The sequence below is a fragment of the Balaenoptera acutorostrata genome, chromosome 15 (assembly GCF_949987535.1).
Source record: "Balaenoptera acutorostrata chromosome 15, mBalAcu1.1, whole genome shotgun sequence".
NCBI classification, from domain to species: domain Eukaryota; kingdom Metazoa; phylum Chordata; class Mammalia; order Artiodactyla; family Balaenopteridae; genus Balaenoptera; species Balaenoptera acutorostrata.
The window spans coordinates 61,558,585-61,575,584 of NC_080078.1; positions in this window are offsets into that span (position 1 = coordinate 61,558,585).

Here is a 17,000-nt window from a genome sequence, read left to right on the forward strand (position 1 = left end):
CGGGCCACCACGGTTGGTCCAGCAGTAGGAACAGGACCCCATTGGAGCCAATGTGATGCCTTCCCAGAGATTTTATGGGGACTTGACAGAGAGGTGCAGCAGTCAGGAACGCTTTCTGCTGCAAGTAACAGGGCATTTAATGCAGTGGCTTAAACAATAGAGGCTTATTTTTCTCTTTAGGAAGAAGTCTGAAGGTAGGAATTCAGCTGATTAACAATGTCAGAGCTAATGTAATGATGATTTTTTTGGCCTTTCCCTCGAGGTTGCAAGATGGTCCATGCTCCAAGCATCAGGCTTGTTTTCATTGACCTGAAGTAATCAGACAGCTAGACATTTCTCCCGCAAAGATGGGTTTATTCAGAATCGGCAGAGAATTGCAATTTGGGGTCGGTAACCACGGTGAGCCACATGCAACTCCCTGCACGGCAAGGAAAGGAGAACAATTTTATAGAGAGGAGAAGGAATTGGGAAGGCTGTAGTCAACAAAATGTCCGTGGTTTTTCATTGGCTGAGTCCTTGCCAGGAGAGAAGAGGAGTCTTTCTTCTTCCTGTTGCTCTGCTACCATCACAGGCTGTGAGGGCTCCCCGTTCTGGTATCTCGACTCCCTTTAATCGAGGTTTCTGTTAATTAATTTTTTATATGTACAACGCAAGACAAAGTGAGGAAAGGCAGCTCCAGCCACTGCTGCCCTTGTTATTAGAGTAGCAAAAACTCTCTTCCTGCCAGCTGGCTTTGGCTTATGTCATATTGACCAGCAGTATGTCATGTGTCCCCACAGCTGTAGAAGAGGCTGAACAGGTGGATATTTGGCTACACAGCCTCTATAGTGGAAGGAAGCCGATAGGAATGGGCACTTGATTAGCCAAGCCCAAGGACTGCGATTAGACATTCTTTTTCCCTCAACACTTGGTTCTCTGGGGAGGGGAGGAAGGGATGGGAGGGCTGGCATTGCAGGCAACCATCTTGCTACTATGACATGAGAGGCCATCTGAGAACAGAGCCTATTTTGATGGTGTTGTTTGAGACCTTAGATCCAGCCATGCCTGAAGGCTGCCCCTCATGGATGTATTTATTACATGAGCAAAAATTAATAATAACAATGAAATATCATATTTATTTTTAAAATTTTATTAAAATTTAAAATATAAAAATATATCATATAAAATATTTTATAAAGTATTTTATTTACAATTTATTTTATATAAAATAGTATATATATTGTTTTTTGCCTGCCCCCTTAGGCTGGGCTTAACTTTTTTTCTCTTCCATAAGAAAGGCCTCATGGTAGAAGAAACAGTACTCAGAGTTTAGAATCAGGCCACCCAGTTTCCAATTCTGGCTCTGCCTTGAGTTTGATTTTCGCCAAGTCATTTCACCTTTCTGAATTCCCAATGCTTACTCTGTGAAGCAGGCTATCGTGTGAATTGAGCCAAATGTGGTGTGTGAGAGGTCCTGTCCCAGGTAGGCCTCAGCACATGGTAACTGCCTTCCTCCCTCCTTGCATTCAGTTTGCAGAAACTGGAGATGAATTTCCCAACTATGTTTTGCTATGGCATCTGTCCAACTTTCTCTTTTTCCTTTAGACCAAGTGCTCCTTGAGGCCAAGGACTATGTCTGATTTATTTTCGTATCCACAGCCCATAGGCTTTCGATGATACTCAGGAAACGTTTGAATTGGAGACTACAACACTTCACTTATCCACTTAACAAATATTTACTGAACACCTACTGTGTGCCAGGTACCCAATGGGGAGATGAAAGCAAATGCCTTAGACATAGTCCATGCTCTCGGGGGCTCACAATCTAATGAAGGAGACAGACAGAAAATAGATAAATAAAACCCGATGTCAGATAGTAAGAGTGCCATGAAGAAACCATAGAGGGGAAAGGGATAAAGAGTTTGTTTGATAGGGTGCCCAGGGAAGACCTCTTTGAGGGCAGATACTGGAACCTAGCTCGAATGATAAGATATCCACTGGGGGAGCAGTGATCCAGGCAGAGGGAACAGCAAACACAAAGATGCCCAGGTTGGTCCCAGGTGACCCACACGCAGGAAATGTCTAAATGAATGAATGAACCTACGTACAGCACCCGCCAGGCCAAATACTCCTCTCACCCCAATGTGGAATGAAAACATGATCCACTTAAGAAAAGAGGCCAATTTGAGAATGTCTGTCACTGATGGAACTTCTTCTTGGCTGCCAACTTTCAGAGGATCATTTCTGCCAAGGAGGTGATATCTGTCAGGGAATATGCTTGTCCTCCAGGATTTCCAGGTCTTGGGCTCAGCCTTCACATCCACTCACTCACATAATCCTCCCACAACCCCTGTGAGGTAAGGAAAATTATCTCACTTTCCACAGGCAGACTCCCTCGCCGCCGCCCCCCCCCCCCCCCAGTTCAAGAAGGTCACGTGGCTCACCCAGGATCACTCAGTGAGAGGGAGGGATGAGCCCAAAATGTCCCAGGCCAGAAGCCAGTGAGCCTGGCGCCCTCCTGCAGCCGGTGTGTGCAGCAGTGTGGACTGAGACAGCCCCCCACCCTCAGGGGCTCAGAGTCTGCTCCGTCAGGGCCCAGGCCTTGCTGTCACCCTCCTCTTTGATGCACTGCTGGCTATGCATGCCCCAACATTTTATCTTGGGCAATGATAATGAAATATCGTCAGCAACAACAATACCAGCTATCGTTCATGGAGAGGCTTACTGTTTGCAAGGGGGTATGCCAGGCACGTGGCTCTCACTAGCTCCTTCACTCTTCCCTGCATTGCTGAGAGGTGATATCTATAACACAGCACTTTCTGGAGTGTATGCTGTGCCAACCTCTGTCCTGACTGTTTCACGTGTATTCATTCATTTCGTCTTCTCAAGACCTCCATGAGGTAGAAACTACAGCATTTGGAGTGGTTTGGCTTAATCAACAGAGAAGTTTGTTTCTATCTCAGTTACCAGGCAGGGGAAGACAATCAGGTCTGGGATCCAGGCTCCTTCTATCTGCTGCTCTGCCATATGTGACCTCAATTCCCAGGTTCAGCTCATGGTCCAGGATGGGTGCTCCAGCTCCAGCCATCACATCTGCATTGTAGACAGCAAGAAGGAGAAAAAGGGCAGGAGAAAAAAAGAGCCCCATCCCTACCCCAGACGTTATACAAACCTTGGCTTAGATCTCATTGGCCAGAATTTAATCGCAAGGGAGGCTGGGAAATTCCATCTTTAGCCCAGCTAAAATTCACAGTTTGTATAATTGATGAAGAAGAGGGATATAGATGTTGGGAACAACTCATGGTCTCTAACTTCATCTTACAGAGAAGAATGCTGAGGCACAGAGAGGTTAAAGATTTTGGCTAAGGTCACACAGCTGGTCAGCAGGGCAGATGTGATGAGATCACAGGGCTATGCTCTGCTGCCTCTCTGTGCTGGCCAAGGAGATCGTATTACTAACTTCTCTGTCTTTCTATTATTCTCTTCTTCAGAGGAGGAATTGGAGGCCAGGGACATGAAGTGACTTTCCCACTGTCTCATAATTATAGTGGAAGAGGTGGAACTCGAACCCAGCTCTGTCTGTAAAGCTGAGCTCAAACCCATGGCATCATGCCACACTCCCTCCTCTCCTGCAGACATACTTCCTCCCTACCTGGGGCATCCCAGGCCTGGCAAAGTCCTGCCACCAGCTCTCCCATTCCTGTGCCAGCCTATGTACCTGGTCCAGATTTGAGCCCAACCCATAGCCCTATCAGGCCTCCCTGAGGTCCCCAGCAGCTTCCTGGCTCTGACTCCCCCTGCTTCTGTGGTAGGTGGGGGTGGGGTGGGGAAGTTACTGGACAGAAAGCTGGAGAGCAGCCACCCAGCCCGCCCGGCCAGATCCCAGCCCTGCAGGGGGATGAAGTGACAGAGGGGCCATTCCATTCTCATTTGGAGCCCAGATCTTCCTGACACACATACGAGGGAGGTCTTCCTTCTTCATGCCTTCTTCCCTGTGTCAGGCCTTTGCCCCTGCTGTGCCTTCTGCTGAAGGAGCCTCCCGACCCCATGCCTGAGCAGCTCCTCACCACCCTCTAGCCCGACTCAAATGTGCCTTTACAAGGCTGCATTTCCTGACCCTGACTAGGTTGAGACCCTGTTACACTGGCCTGGGGTTCCCTGGAGCCTCCTTCCCAGCGTTTGTCACAAATGGATTCATTTTCTGTCTATTTTTTGCTTGGCATCACTTTCTTGCACTAAAACATAAACCAACAAGGATAGCATTTCTCCTTGTTTGTTGCTGAATCCACAGAGCCAAGCATAGTTCTAGGCAAGTAGCAAGTGCTCAATAGATATGTATTAGATGGACAAGTGGATGGATGGATGAATGGACAGATGGAGGCATGGGTGGAGGTATGGATGGATGAATTCTTAGTAGATGGGGAGAGGATGCTTAGGCTCCTTAAGGAAACTCACCCATCCTTATGTTTATTAGAGGTAACAATCTTCACCATCACTTACTACGGTCTTTGGGGCTCTTTTCCTGCATCATTTCCAATCCTCACAAGGGATCACACAATGAGGCAGGTGGTGATTCCCATTTGCTGATGAGGGTACAGTGCCTTGCACTTTGTTTCAGAGGCAGGCAGTGTTCCAGCACCTTGGTGATCACCAAGAGTCACTGACACTACCTGTTATCGTTTTAATCAGCTTCATTAAGGTATAATTTGCATACAATAAAATTCACGCATTTATGTTTATAGTTTGTTGTGTTTTAACAAATTTGTACACCTGGGTAGCTACCACTCCAATCCAGAATAGAGCACCTCCATCGCCCTAAAATGTTCCTTTGTGATGTTCCTTCCCAGTCAATCTCTACCTTTCAGGCCCCAGCCCAGGCAACCACTGATCTGCTTTCTGTAGCTATAGATTAGATTTGTCTTTGCTAGAGTTCCATATGAATGGAATCACTATGAATTCTTTTGTGGTTTTGACTTCTTTTACTTGGGGTAATGCTTTTGAGATTCATCTATGTTGTTCTACATAATTCATTCCTTTTCGTTGCTAAGTAGTACTCCACTGTTTGCATGTACCACAATTTGTTTATCCATTCACAAATTGTGACATTTGGTTGTTTTCATTTGGGGCCTATTTTCATTTGGGGGTGATTTTTAATTACGAATAATGTTATTCATAGGAACATTTGAATACATATGTGTAGGCATATGTTTTCATTTCCTTTGGATAAACACCTAAGCAGAGAATTGCTGAGTTGTATGGTAAGTATATGTTTAACTTTATAAGAAACTGCCAAATTGTTTTCCAAAGTGGCTGTACCATTTTGCATTCCCACCAGCAATGAATGGGAGTTCCAACTGCTCTGCATCTTCACCAGCATCTGTTGTCAGTCTTTTTGATTGTAGTCATTTGGTGAATGTGTAGTAAGCATCTCACTGTGGCTTTAATTTGCATTTCCCTAATGACTTCTCATGTGCTTATTTGCCATTTGTGTCTCTTTCTTCATTGAGAGTTTTTGTTCAAAACTTTAGCCCATATTTTTGGGGGGTCGTTTTGTTTTTTTATTCTTGAGTTTTGAGATTTCTTTATATACCCTGGATATAAATCCTTTATCAGATATATGTTTTGCAAATATTTTCTCCTCGTCTGTGACTTGCCTTTTCATTATTTTAATCGTGTCTTAGAAGAATAAAAGCAATTAACTTTAATGATGTTCAGTTTATCAATCTCTGATCTATATGTTTGTTTTTGTGCCAATACCACACTGTTTTGTCAATTTATCAATCTTTTCTCTTATGATTCATGCTTTTGGCGTCCTTAGAAATCTTGGCTGAAGTTATTTTTGTAACTTAATATATCATGGATCTTTCCAACAACCTCACTTTTAATAGCTCCTTGGTTTTTCAGCCCACGAACTTGCTACAGTTTCTTATTCCCCTTCTGGAAGAGGAATCCAGACAGAGGGCCTCTAAATCCCCAAAGCTGGACCTGTGGAGCCTCCTTCCCATCTCTACAAATGCCATATCCTCGGAAAAGCCACACACACATCCACCTAGTCACCCTGCTCAGTGTTGACACCTCCTAGTCAGCCAGCTCCGTGAGGAGGGGCCGTTTTGTTCACAGTCCTTCCTCGTTGCCTAGAGAGAAGTGCTGGGCATACAGTAGGCATGTGGTAAATAAAATAAACAGGAAAATAAATAATAAAAATGAGTGAATGAATATTGTATGTGGAGCACTGAGCAATGTGCCTGGTGCACAGAAAATCTCACTAAACACTGTGACAACTGCAAGAGGGAACCTTCATTGACTGTTGTATTAGCTAGTGTAAGTTGGTGAATTCGTTTCCTGGGGCTGCCATAACAAAGTATAGCAAACCTGGTGGCTTCAAACAACAGAAATGGATTTTCTCACAGCTCTGGAAGCTAGAAATCAAGGTATCAGCAGAGCCATGTTTCCTCGGGGACTCTGGGTAGATCCTTCCTAGCCTCTGGTTTCCAGTGATGGCCATCAATCCTTGGCATTCCTTGGCTTGCAGCTGCCTCACTACAACCTCTGCCTCCACCTTCATATGGTGTTCTGCCCTGGTATTGAAGCTGAGCAGGACCCTGTGGGGCCTTCACAGGTACAAAAGCCCCTCTGTGTTCCCCGTTTCTTATTTGTAGAAAAAAGGCTTTAGTCTCCTAGGCCTTCCCTGAGTTCCAAAGAGCAGACACATTCGGTTACTAATTAGGGAAGTGAGGGAGTACAGAAACAAAGGAAAAGAAGGCAAGCAAGAAAAGTGATGCTAGCTCAAACAATGATTCAGTGATAAAACAGAGTCCTAGTTCCTCCTCAAGGGATGTACATAACAATCTGAACACCCCCACCCAGGTGGAAGATGGTGACTGCATGCTGACCCCAGACTGGTTGGAACCAGAAGGTTGATGATTAAGAGTCCCGCAACCCTCACCCCAAATGTTGCCTTTAAAAACCCTTCCTTAAAAGCCAGTGGGGAGTTCGGGTCTTTTGAGCATGCACTACCCATTCTCCTTGCTTTGCACCCTGCAGTAAACACTGTACTTTCCTTCAACACAACCCAGTGTCAATAGATTGACTTTGCTGCCCAGGGGCTAGCGGACCTGAATTCCATTTGGTAACAGTATCTTCACATCATCTTCTTATGAGGACAACAGGCATATTGGATTAAGGGCCCACCCTACTCCAGTATGACCTCACCTTAACTAATTACCTCTGCAATGCCCCTTTTTCCAAATAAGGTCACATTTTGAGGTACTGGGGTTAGGACTTCAACATATATTTTGAGGGACACAGGTCAGCCTAAAATAGTTGTTATGCTGCCATAACAAACAGCACAATACAACAAAGGTTTTTTTCGTCTTTCTCCTCCTTCTTGTCCCCAATGGGGATCATCAGGTAAGCTTATGGAAACCTCACTGGGACCAAGAATTTTGACCATTTGATGTTGCTGCTGTCTTAACACAAGGCTGCAGTTTCTCTGCAGTAAGGAAAGGAAGCAGAGAATCCCACAGTGGTTCTTAAAAGTGTCCAGTCACATTCTGTGGTCAAAGCAAGTCACATGGCCATGCGTAACTTCAAGAAGGATTGTCCTGGAAGGAGAAGAGATGTGGAAATCTAGCACTAAGGATGTTTACTTAAGTGAACATCAAATACTTAAATTATTACATTTGCCTTTACATTTAAATAGTGATACCCTCCAGAAAACCTGGAAGGATGAGGAAGTTTTGGATAAAGAGGGGCAGCAGGGAGAACAAAGGGGACATAAGAAGAGTCACAAGTCTAAGACCACCAGGATATGAAAGAGGACCTGTCAGGTACCAAGTCCTCACTGGGTGATACTGACATGCACCATCTCATTCAATCCTCACAATGACTTTGAGGGATTGATATTAACCCCCATTTTACTGAAGAGGAATTGAGACTCAGCAACCTGCCTAAGATACACAGCCTTAATGAGCTGAGCAAAGGGAAAACCTGACTGGATCTGCATCAGCTTTTAGTATCTCACAAATCATTCCCAAATTCAGTGGCTTAACACAACAAATATTTACTATCCCCACCTTTCTGTGAGTCAACTGGACAATTCTTCTGGTCTGAGATGTGTGGCCTAGGATGTCTTCAGCTGGCCTGGTGGTCAAGGATGGCCTCACTCATCTGGGGGTTGGTTCAATGTCAGCTGAGGTGATAGGATGACTTGACCACATGTCCATCATCATCCAGCAGGCTAGCTGGAGCTCACTCACACTGTGGTCCCAGGATTCCAGGTGAGTGAGAGAGCAAGCCCCAGGGCACAGTCTCTTTCAAGCCTCAGGAGCCTCACATTTGAAGGGGTCCCATTGGCAAAAGCAAGTCACATGACCAAAGCCAGCTTCGAGGGGTGGTAACATAGACTCCACCTCTTAAAGGGAGGAGCTGGGAAGTCACATTGCAAAGAAGCGTGCTTACAGGGACCGGAATCTGTGGCCAGTTTTGCAATCTACCCCAAAACAAAGCCCAGTGTCCAACAACAGAGAATGAATTGAGAAAACCTTGGCTGCACCAGTGGAGGCTTACGCCACCATTAAACATGTGCTTATAGAAGAACCTTCTGCTGTAGAAAGTACTTCATAATACATAGAGTGTTAAGTAGGAAACACAGGCTATAAAATTACGTGTACATAATTTCACGTTGATTTCACAGCCATCAGATTGCCACAAAAGTAAAGCCTGACGATACCAAGGGATGGCAGGAGTGCTGAGCAGCAAAGACTCTCCTGCCTGCTGGTGGGTGGTACCTCAGTGCAGCCTCTTGGAAACACAGACTGGAAATCTACTCAGGCTGGCAATGCACATACCCCACATCCCAGGAGGAGCACCCCTCCATTAATACCCTAGAGAAACGCTTGCTCATGGTACAGGGCTAGTGTAAAAGAAAGCCACAGAAGCCTCGTTAGGAACTACAGAAGAACTGAGTCAACCCAAATGTCCATTCGCAGAGGCTGAATAAATAAAGAGTAGTGTGATTATTGATGCAATGCTGCACAGCAGTGAAAAGAAGATGACCCCAGTCACGGGATCTATCTGTGAAATTTGTATAGATCTGGAAAACATGGTGTGCACGCAGTATATTGCTTACAGCTTAATAGCATATGTTTGAGTTTTGGAAACACAGAAATAGTATCATTATTTATGGATACATACATATGGACCTGTGGGCAGGGAGAAGAGAAAATGAGACTGGGGAGGAGGATGTAAGGGATGCCAACTTAACCTGTAACAATATTTCATTTCTTTAAAAAAATCTGGGAAAATTTGCAAAATGTGGACAGGTGCCCATTTGGAGTGATGGGTATATGGGGTTGTATTATATTACCCTGTGCATTTTTTATATTTTGTTTTTCAAAAAGTAACACCAATGTAAGTAAAACAAATTTTTAAATAGCTTAGAAATGTTCCTTTGAGGTTCTGGAAGATTTTTTGTTTTGGGGGATTGCTAGAAAACCACCCCAAAATATACGTGTCTCTATGTAGAGAGAAATGATTGGGGGAAAAATACTCCAAAATGTTAGCTGTGGTTTTGCCTCTGGCTGGTGAGAGCACAGGCAACATGTATTTTTTTTCCTTCTTGCTAAGTATGTATTTTCTGACTTTTCTATGAGGGACATGCTGTGCTCGTTTAATAAAAACAAACAAAATACAGAGGGGCCTGTTGGTTCTCTGGGTCACAGGCTCCCCTGGGCCTCCGGGGGGTGCCAGGTTCCAAAATAGATCTGCCCTTCGACCTGGCAGCCTCACTCTTCACGTCCTGCAGCGAGTGCCAGGCGTGGGCTCAGAGGCAGTGGGGCTCCCCAGGCCTGAGAAAGGATGGATATGGATAGTGGCCCAGGCTGAGTGGCACAGCTAAGAGGTACGTGTCCTCCACCCTGGTCCCCTCAAACTCTGGGGTAGCAGAGTCAGGCCTGCCATTGTTCAGAGGGGAAACCGAGGCCAGAGGGGACACCCCAGGGCGAGGCAAGTGTCGCTAACAGCAGAGAGAGCTCTGTCCGAGGCCCATCTGGCTGGGACTGGACTGAGTGCTGATATGCTGGGTGGCTTTGGACAAATCTCAGAGCATTTCGGGGCCAATTTTTCTGGCACCCCCGATGGAAATAATCCCACTTCCTGCTGCACCTTTAGCCATTAGAAGGGCTGAAGGACATTTTCATGCAAAGAGATGCTGGATCTTGCCCATAATAGCAGGGATAATAATAACAGCCACCAACTATTAAGCACTTTTGTGCTAAACACTTAAATGACATTTTCTCATCCTGCCCTTCTGTGGCAGATTATATTTTCCAAAAAAGACCACATCTCCCGTCCCACATGCTCTTCTAAAACCTTGCCACTCTCCATTAAGAGGTAGTCTATTCCCTTGCTTCTTGAACTTGGATGGGACTTTGTGAGCTGGCCTTGCATGATTCATGAGGCTAGGTCGTAAAGGTCATATGCCTTCTGCCTGATTCTCTTGAGATGCTCCCCCTTGATAGCCAGCCACCACGTCGTGAGGACCACCCTGCCCCATGACATGCGGAGGCTGTACGTAGTCTTTAGGGCTGACAGCCCCAGCTGAGGTCTCAGCTGTAGGAATGGATGAGCTTTCAGATGATTCCAGGCTCTAGCCTTCAAGCTGTCCCCGCTGATGTCAAATGGAGTCATGTCAAGCTGTCCCTGCTTATCTGGCCCAAACTGCACGTTTATGAGTAAAATAGGTGTTGCCATTGCTTTAAACCACTAAGTGTTGGGTGTTTTATTACACAACCCTGGGAACTGGAAGCCCCCCCAAAATCACCTTGCTAATGAGGGACGGCTCTTTCATTATATAGATGAAGAAACCAATTCTCACCTAATAAAATGTAATCAAGATTCAGTACCATGAGCGGGGAGCTCTTAATTGATAGGTGTGTGTCACAGGAGTGACCTCAATACCTAGCCTGGGCCCCTCCTGATGTATCAACTATGTTGTGGTTCTAGGGTTGGGGTGGCAGAAAGCAGAGGCAGGGAACAGTTGACAGACTTGTCTTGAGTGGAAAGTCTCACGGGGGCACCATGATTCGTGCTCCAAAGAGCCCCGCCTTGGCCTCCTGGGGACACTGACAGACCATCCCCCCGGTGGTCAGCAACCCCAAAGCTTCCTGCCAAGACTCGCTCTGTTGCAATCAGCAGCCCTAGCAGATGCCAGGCCATGTTCTCAGGAATGTGAAGAGTAGAGAACAAGAGGCTTGGGGGCACTTCAGGCTGCCCACTTGCAACCCTCAATTATCACCCTGGGTGTTGAAATGTAGGAAGCTGAAAAGGGAGGCGGGCGGGGGAAGTGCTGGATTGTGGAGATGAAGCCAGGAGTAGGAGACTCAGGCTTGTGACTAAATCCTCTTCTTTGGATCCAAAATCAGTAAGTGACTCTCCAAGAATGATCCCGTTTTCCCCGCCTTTGTCCCCAGGAGCAGGAAGAGCCATACTTCCAGGAGAATCGACCCCAGGGTGTGACGTGGGGCAAGTCGCCTCATGAGCTAAATGCGAGGTGAGAGACCATGGTATCCCTGGTTATGCCAAGGCTCCCCTGGCTGGGGGCAGGGGGGCAGGAAGCCAGTTCACTTGGTGAGTGACTAGGATGGGGAAGCAGTGGGCAGGTGGTCTGTGCCCATCAACATCCATCTCCCTTCTGGTCTCTCTACCCCAGGTTTCCTTGAGAGCCACCCCACCCTTCCCTCAATCCCTTTGGGTCCCATGAGGTTGACCCATGAGGCACATGGCCCAGCCTGACCTACCAGAGTACCTCATCCCTCTGGCTACAGTAGTTGGTTCAGGAACGTCCATGTGACCCAAGCCAGAATTTTCCCAAGAGCTGTCAGGAAAGGGGTACTCCATTTCTGGTGGGGGGCTAAGTTGATAGATTGGAGCTGCCCTCATCAATGGTAGAGGTGATGGTGGTGAGAACTGTCTGGCGATAAGCTAACAGAGGAAAACAAGAGCCTAGCACTAGAGAAAAAGGGGAAAAAAGAATTCCTAATATCATCTGGGTACCTGGATCCAGGCTATGCCTGAAGCCAGGTAGCCCTACACTTTTCAGTTACATCGGCCAATAAGTTCTCTTTTTGCCCAAGACATTTGAGCAAAAGCCAAATTCTCCAGATGGATATGAGTATTTTCTCCACGTTCTGGCTCCACGGCAACAGCAGGCCAGCAAAGGGAAAATAAACTAGGGGTAGAGGGGCTGTTTTAAGTATTTGGAGGCAAGATACTTGAAATACCCCAAACAGAAACTTCCTGCTTCCCTTGCCCTGGAAAGGGTGATTTCCTGAGTCTCCACCTGGGGACTGCAGCTCCTGTCCCCACACCAAAGTGGAGACTATTGATTCAACACTCTTGAAGACTTACTATGAAGTTGACCTTAGGAGAGGCAACAGACACAGAAATGGAAAGTGGGGCTGATGCCCTGAAAGAGTTTTCAAACCAGAGGGGGATAAAGGCATACAAACAAGGCTTTATAATACAGGGTGAGAGCTCTGATGGGGAAGCACAGGCAGGGGGCCCTGGGGTCCCAGAGCAAGAGGGCCTATTTCCACCAAAGGAGAGAGGCTGACGGCGAAGGCTTCCCAGAGAAGGTGATGCCTGAGATAAGACCCAGAAGACAGGTAGAAGGAAGCCAGTGAATAAATGTGAGGAGGATTGTCCAAGCAGAGTGACTACAAAAACAAAGGAACTGAGGCTGGAGATAGCAGAGAGAGTGTTGGAAATTAAAACCAATTCCTCCTCACAAAGTACCAAGTCCTAGGATAAGAGTGGTGAGGCTGGAGGCCAGATCCTGAAGAGATTTATAAACCATGTAAAGAATTTGGAGTTTAAAACTGAAGGGTCTTAAGCCAAGGAGTCAAGAGCTGGATTTGTGTCTTAGAAAAATCACTGACTGCAGCATCAAAGATGGATTAACAGGAGTTCGGTTCTGAGGATGTTATTCTCCCTTTGGCAAGGGATGAAGACACTGGGTTAAAAGAGTGACAGTGGGGGGAATGATGACTTTGCGCTGCCGTTTATTGAGCACTTCGTATGTGCCAGAATCTGTGTTAAGCCTTTACAGGGATAGGCTTTTTAATCCTTTTAACAACCCTACCAGGTAATTGCTAGTGTCAACCCCATTTGACAGAAGAGAAAACTGAGGTACAAACAGGTTAAGCAAATTGGCCTAGACCATACATTTGGGAGATGGGAAAGCCAGAATTCCAACCCAGACAGGCTGGCTCCAGTATGCCCAGAACAGTGAAGAGGGGCAGAAGGGAGAAATATTTAAAGGGTCATTGGCAGACAGGTCTGATTGGATGGCAAGTGGGGTTAGGGGGCTGGTGGGGCCTTGTGTCTCCCTGGCAGGACCGGCTACATAATTTGATGGGCCCAGTGCAGAATGAAAGGGCTGGACCCTTTGTTCAAAACTTATTAAGAATCTAAAGATGGTGACAGCAGAGCATTAAACCAAGTGTGGGACCCTTCTAAGCGTGGGGCCCTGTATGACTACAGAGGTCACACACCCATGAAGCCGGCCGGCCCTGCTTCCAGGTTTCTGATCCAAGTGCCTGGTCGAGGTGGGGCAATTCCCAGGGATGGAAGAATCCAGAAGAAGTTCATTTGGAGTGGAGTAGGGGAGGAGGACATGAGGAGTTCCGTTTGAGACCTAGGAGGTCATGTCCAGAAGGCGAATGGGTCTGGTGCTCAGGAGGGAATTCGGGGCCAGGAGTCCACAGCACAGAGCATGCTGGTTACCAAAGACCCTTCAGGTCCAAAGTTCAATGTTGCCTCTAGGCTCCCTGAGCTCGCTAACCGACCCCAGACGGCATCTTTCCAGTTTCCTCTCTGGGTCTAGGCACCAGCTCCTGCTGCCTGCTGCCACCTGGGCACTTGCTGCTTCTCGTGGGACTGGCTGGTTCCCTTTTCCCGGAAGGCCAAGAGGTCACTTTGTAAAACCTCCGTCTCCTGGCTAGACCTATGCCCAAACCACCTCCGACACTGGCCCTGAGGCCCTGTGTTCAAAGATTCTCAGCGGCCTGAGAGTTTGTAAACTTTCCCTAGAGCTCTCCTCTGCGAGATGTCCGGAGACCTGGTGAACCTGTTCACGCCCTCCACCCTCCGACTGAGGAGGAGGTAGCTTTGGCCCCAAATGGTGATCTGCCCGAGGCCTCCCAGCGTTGTGCCAGCTGGGACTTGCCCTGGTGCCGCAGCCCCGTGGCAGCTCCACGGCATCCCGCCTCCTGCCCCTCATCAGCCCGACGGGGAGGGCCTGGCTCAAACATTCATTCACTCATTCATTCATTCATGCATTCATCTGACAGATATTTATTTACTGAGAACATACTGTATATCAAATGCTGGGAACAGAGGGAGATAAGTAATTACACAAGTAATTAACCTCTGAGCACCTTGAGGAGGGTTAAGATAAAGGGGTAGGGCTCCAAGAAGGGCGGGTCTGGTTTGAACAGGGCTGAGGGGGGCCGTGTAATCATGTGTCAGTTCTCCGGCCTGTAGCATTTCCCAGAGGCGGCTACACTAACGCACCTCCTGTCCTGCAAGCTCCTCTTGTGACAATGACACTCCTCCATCAAGGGATGGTGTCTACATTCCTGCCGTGAACCTGGGCAGACCCCAACCAATAGCATATGGTAGAGCTTCCACTGAATGCCTTCCGAGGCTAGATCATAAAAGGTGAGGTAACTTCCACCTGGCTCTCTGAGGACATGTGCCTTTGTAGCCACCGTGCTCGAGACACCACCGTGTGGAGTGAGGAGGATGCCCAGGTACTGACAGGTGAGAGAAGCCTTCAGGATGACCTCGGCTCAGAGCCACCATCTGATTTCAACTTCATGAGTGAATGGAACAGACTGTCCAGCTGAGCTGCTCCTGAATCCCTGACCCACAGAAACCCTGAGAGATACTACATGGTTATTTTTGTTTTAAACCACTAAGTGTTGGGGTCATTTTCTGGCAGCCATAGTAACTGGAACACTGATGAAAGGTGGGGGTGAGGGCATGTGGACAGCAGTGTTCTGGACAGAGAAAGCAGCATATGCAAAGGTCCTGAGGTGAGAAGGAGGTGCTACAATGAAGGTGCAAAGGTTGGCAGGGCCATCTCCCAGGCTTTCCAGAGCTCTTCTTTTGATTCTACCTGCATTTCTCCTGTGAACAGACAATCCTATTTCCTCTTCTGTGCAGAGAGCCATTCTGTGTTAGTGCAGTTATGGGGCCCATGTCTATTTAATTAAGCCCTGGGGGGGCGTAGAAATTAACATTCATTCTTTCTTTCAATCAATAAGATTAAATGCATTGTCTGTGCCAGCAGCTTCCCTTGTCATATTGGTGCCCACGAGGAGGTGTTAATGCTCCCTGCGGTGCACAGATGAGGAGGCTGAGGCTGGGGGGCAGGCGTCCTCACACATGGCCTTGACAGGTACGGGGGAGGAAGTGGGATGGGCTCTGGGGCCAGCATGGCTGTTGAGCCTGCCCTCCTTCGCCACTTCCGGGTCAAGCCCCTCCAGGCTGTGTGACTTTGGACAATTCACTTTCCTTCTCTGGGTTTCAGTTTTCTCCTCTGTAAAATGGGGAGGATAATAATGCTGGCCTTACTGAGATTATCTCGAGGCTCAACCTACACAATCTTAACGATAGCTGCCCTTACTCTGGGCTCATCTGCGCCCGGCACTGTGATAAACTCGTGACTTACGTTAACATTCTTCTTTCTTGCAAGGGCAGAGGTGCTGTGACCCCCTTTACAGTGGAGACAGTGGAGGCAGAGGTGGGCAAGCAGGGCTCCGTGAATGCTGGTGGCTGATGACCAGCTGCCTTTCCTTTTCCTGCCAAAGCCTCACACACCTGGTTTCATGTTCTCAGTCCCCCGGATGAGCCCCTACTTTGCTGCTGTCCCAAGCAGCCTGCCCACTTCAAAACTCCGTCTGGATTTGGGAAAACAAAGGGAAAAAAACAATACCAAACAGCCGGATAAGCCCCCACTCTGGGAAAACAAGCAGAGAAAGCCAGAAGGCAGCCCACACAGGAGGGGCCCAACCAACTCCTGGGCACCTCCTGTCCAGCAACCAGGTCCCCCAAGGACAAATCCTTGCCCCCGTGGTGTTTATATTCCAGCAGGGTGGGGGAGGGGAGGTACTTAATAACTATGACACTGATGACAACAACCAAAAGCATTTATTTAGCGCTCACCTTGTGCCAGCACTGCTGTAACTCAGAATTTTCACACCCTTGAAGTGCATGGTATTATTTCTCTCTGTTCACCAAGAGGAAATGTAAGCACAGAGAGGTTAAGCGACTTGCCCAAAGTCACACAGCTGATAAGTGGTGGAGCCAGGATTTGAATCAGTAAACAAGTTAACAAGTAAATCCAAAATTCCTCAGTCCCCACGCGCAGAACTCATATATATTCCTCATGCAAGAGATGGGGTTTACCCAGCTTACTCACCAGGGTATGGAAGCCGAGAGAGGTGAAGTTGCCCACCCAAGGTCTCAGGGCCAGTAGTTGGGGCAGGAGGATTTAGAGCCAGCTGCCGCTAACTCGGGAGCTGGTCAAGACACTGCTGCACCCCAAGCTCTTCTCCCTGAAATCTACTTCTCCACTCCAGCCAAAGGCGGCCCCAGAACAATCTGCCACAAGACAGGACAATCTCTCATTACTGTCACAGCAATGGAGCCAGGGCCACCTTAAGGCCCAATGTCCCTCCAGGCCCTGAGGGAGAAGGGAGGATGGGAGCCCACTCCAGCTGGGGCGCCCACTTCCCTGGCTTTGCAAGGATGTTCTCTGTCTCTAGAAACAGATTGAACTGGCTGCCTTCTTCCCAGCCTCACCCGTCTGCCCCCCTCCCCTTTGCTCCCTCTAAGGTCACTTCACTGTGTTCCAAGGCTAACTGGGAATCAAAGGGGGGAAGGTGGAGCAGGGAGAGAAGGGGAAGGCGTTGGGGGCTGAAATTTGAGATCCCAGCCTCCCTGTGGGGGGAGGT